This window comes from Palaemon carinicauda, chromosome 39 (assembly GCF_036898095.1).
Source record: "Palaemon carinicauda isolate YSFRI2023 chromosome 39, ASM3689809v2, whole genome shotgun sequence".
NCBI lineage: Eukaryota > Metazoa > Arthropoda > Malacostraca > Decapoda > Palaemonidae > Palaemon > Palaemon carinicauda.
This window is the reverse complement of record NC_090763.1, coordinates 18,150,895-18,155,124: the sequence shown is the minus strand read 5'-3', so window position 1 is coordinate 18,155,124 and position 4,230 is coordinate 18,150,895.

Sequence of the window (4,230 nt, the reverse complement as noted above, 5' to 3'; positions counted from 1 at the left end):
GTAGGCCATGGTTTCCAACTCTTCTAGCCCCTTGTGGAGCCAAGTTGAAGGTTGTGAACTTATCACTCTTGGAGAGTGCGAAGAGCATGCCCAAACCATTTCCATCTAACCCTCATCATGATATCCACATATGGCATTCCAGTAATATCTCTTATAGTTTAATTTCTAATCCTGTTTTGCCATTTAACTCATAATATTCTTTTGAGTGCTTTGTTCTCAAATCTTCTAAATCTATTGGAGATTGTCTCATTGTCATTCCAGGACTCATGTCCATACATGTACAGTACACCGATCTCACTAAACTGCTACGCGTATATAGCCTGATTATGTTATGGGATCTTAACAATCATATTTTTTCCCTTAAATCATTACTTCCTCTAGATGGCGAGATAAAGTGGTTGAAGTATCTAGCTGTTATTGTATGGTATATTTTGAAAATCGACTATTATGGGCATTCAAAAAAATTGTCATAATTTTATACCTTTTGAAACATTTTTTACACTTCTCGGTAGGTGTATACATTGATCTGAAATAATGTAACATAAACCAAATAACCTTATTTTTTTAGGTTACATGTCTATTAGATACAGTTATTTTCTTATATATGTATATATATATATATATATATATATATATATATATATATATATATATATATATATATATAGTGTGTGTGTGTGTGTGTGTGTGTGTATAGGAAGTATAGAGAGAAAATTCCAATTGAGAAAGGAGATAGCCAGGGAGACCCCATCTCTTCTGAATAATTTACAGCATGCCTAGAAGTTTTCAAGAATTTAGATTAGGAAAATATAGGAATTAATATTAATGGGGAATACCCTAACAACTTAAGATTTAAAGGTGACATAGTTCTGTTTTGTGAATCATGTGAGGAATTACAAAAGATGGTAGATTTGAATAGAGAAAGCAAAAAATGCAGAACTGAAAATTAATATGAGTAAAACTAAGATAATGCTCAATGAAAAGGCAGAGATAACAAATAAGGGTTATGGAATAACCTCTAAAGATTGTTAATGAATATATGTAATTAGGGCAGAAAGTGTCTCCAGGACATGAAACCTAAATCAAAAAAAGATAAGCATGGAATAGTAAACAAAATGAAATTATGAAAATGAAAATATCACTTTCTCTAAAGAGAAAAGTATTTAATCCGACAGTCCTACCAGTACTAACTTATGCATCAGAAATTTGGAGCCTTACTAATGCCTTAGAACATAAATATACTAGTTACAATCCAAAGATTTTTACAGTTAGGCAGAGATGCGAGAAATATTTAGCAAAAGGTAAGGAGGTGTATGTTGCATTTATGGATCTGGAGAAAGCATATGATAGAGTTGATAGGGAAGCAATGTGGAATATAATGAGGTTATATGGAGTTGGTGGAAGGTTGTTGCAAGCAGTGAAAAGTTTCTACAAAGGTAGTAAAGCATGTGTTAGAATAGGAAATGAAGTGAGCGATTGGTTTCCGGGGAGAGTGGGGCTGAGACAGGGATGTGTGATGTCGCCGTGGTTGTTTAACTTGTATGTTGATTGAGTGGTGAGAGAGGTGAATGCTCGAGTGCTTGGACGAGGATTAAAACTGGTAGGCGAGAATGATCATGAATGGGAGGTAAATCAGTTGTTGTTTGCGGATGATACTGTACTGGTAGCAGACACAGAAGAGAAGCTTGACCGACTAGTGACAGAATTTGGAAGGGTGTGTGAGAGAAGGAAGTTGAGAGTTAATGTGGGTAAGAGTAAGGTTATGAGATGTACGAGAAGGGAAGGTGGTGCAAGGTTGAATGTCATGTTGAATGGAGAGTTACTTGAGGAGGTTGATCAGTTTAAGTACTTGGGGTCTGTTGTTGCAGCAAATGGTGGAGTGGAAGCAGATGTACGTCAGAGAGTGAATGAAGGTTGCAAGGTGTTGGGGGCAGTTAAGGGAGTAGTAAAAAATAGAGGGTTGGGCATGAATGTAAAGAGAGTTCTATATGAGAAAGTGATTGTACCAACTGTGATGTATGGATCGGAGTTGTGGGGAATGAAAGTGATGGAGAGACAGAAATTGAATGTGTTTGAGATGAAGTGTCTGAGGAGTATGGCTGGTGTATCTCGAGTAGATAGGGTTAGGAACGAAGTGGTGAGGGTGAGAACGGGTGTAAAAAATGTGTTAGCGGCTAGAGTGGATATGAATGTGTTGAGGTGGTTTGGCCATGTTGAGAGAATGGAAAATGGCTGTCTGCTAAAGAAGGTGATGAATGCAAGAGTTGATGGGAGAAGTACAAGAGGAAGGCCAAGGTTTGGGTGGATGGATGGTGTGAAGAAAGCTCTGGGTGATAGGAGGATAAATGTGAGAGAGGCAAGAGAGCGTGCTAGAAATAGGAATGAATGGCGAGCGATTGTGACGCAGTTCCGGTAGGCCCTGCTGCTTCCTCCGGTGCCTTAGATGACCGCGGAGGTAGCAGCAGTAGGGGATTCAGCAGTATGAAGCTTCATCTGTGGTGGAAAATGTGGGAGGTTGGGCTGTGGCACCCTAGCAGTACCAGCTGAACTCGGCTGAGTCCCTGGTTAGGCTGGAGGAACGTAGAGAGTAGAGGTCCCCTTTTTTGTTTTTATTTTGTTTCTTTGTTGATGTCGGCTACCCCCCAAAATTGGGGGAAGTGCCTTTGGTATATGGATGGATATGGACAACCCAAAGAGATATGGAAAGGATAATGGTGAGAATAACAGTAAACAACAGAAAAAGAGCAACATGGATACAAGACCAAACTTAAGGAGAGGATATTCTAACAACATGTAGGCAAAAGAAATGGACATGGGCAGGTCAAATAATGAGAACGACAGATAATAGATGTACATTAAGAATAACAGAATGTGTACATTGATACTACAAAAGAATAATAGGAAGGAAAAGCAAACAATGGATTGACAAACTAAGAAAATATACATCGAGGTGAACTCTTCCTAAAGTTGTTGAAGTGAGCAATTCTCATTCTAAATTTAAGTCAGCAGATAGATTTTTAAATGACTTTAAAATTACGCTAGTGCTCTACTTCCCGTTCTTTGCAGTGGTGTCCATAAATTAATTCTATTTTGCCAGCATTTTCAGTTGGGATTACTATTCTGAAGGCAGTGTAGCACCTGAACACAGGCGGTCCTGGTACTGACAAATCCAGTATGTATGTCATTAATTATCTGGACATAAAGCCTGTTTGTAAAGTTCACAAACTACAACAAACTATGCATTTTCCCTCATGGCGTGTGGAGTAATGGCACTGCAGTCTACAATAGAAAATAGCAAAACAGTAACAGAAAAAGAAAACAATAACAAGCAAGCATAACAATAACTATAATTATGACTAACAATATTTACAATACCCAACAAGATTCATAAAATACTCATAGATCACCTATTGATAAAAGTTTACTCAAGATTTGTAAAACTGATAAAAGTTTACTCAAGATTTGTAAAACTAATACAGGCCTGAGATTTATGTTTCTATGATGTGAGACTCGGATGACAACAAGAAACAAAGAATTCCTGAAGGTCAGTGATAAATCTTCTAGAACACAGTTTCAAATATAAAAGATAATAATCAGGAACACAGTTTCTGATGAAATGCGATCTTCCAAGGTATCCTTGTTTTCCTTTAAAAACTAGTAGCATTGTAAATGAAGTATAAAATGCAGTATCACAACAGGTGTCACAAATCATGTCTTCACAAAAACAACTTTAACCTAATGATGGCTGAAATAAATCTCCCATGTAAAATGTCCTCTCTCTATGTTGACGTACGCCACCACGGTAGGGTTGTCACTCATCAATGCTATCAAGTGCCTTATTAAACTCTATTGGAAAACTTGCATGATTAAAAGCGCGGCTCGTATTTCCAACGGGTTGATGTGCAAACCTTTCTCTTCTTTGGACCATAATCCAAAGGTGGTGAAGGTCTCTCAGATGTGCACCCCACCCTTCCTATGATGCATCTGTAGACAGCAGTACCTTCTGAGGAGGGGAGTCAAGAGAGACCCCCACAGTTAGGTTATTGTTGTTCATCCACCACTTTAAATCCTTCCTCACCGCTGCATTCACTGGAACCCAGGAGTGGAGATGATCGTTGTCGGCTGACCAGTGATGCTTCAGGCACCACAGTAATGATCACTAGTAGAGGTGTCCGTGGGGAATGAGTTCCTCCAATGACAAAAGATGTCCTAGAAGACATTGCCACCAAC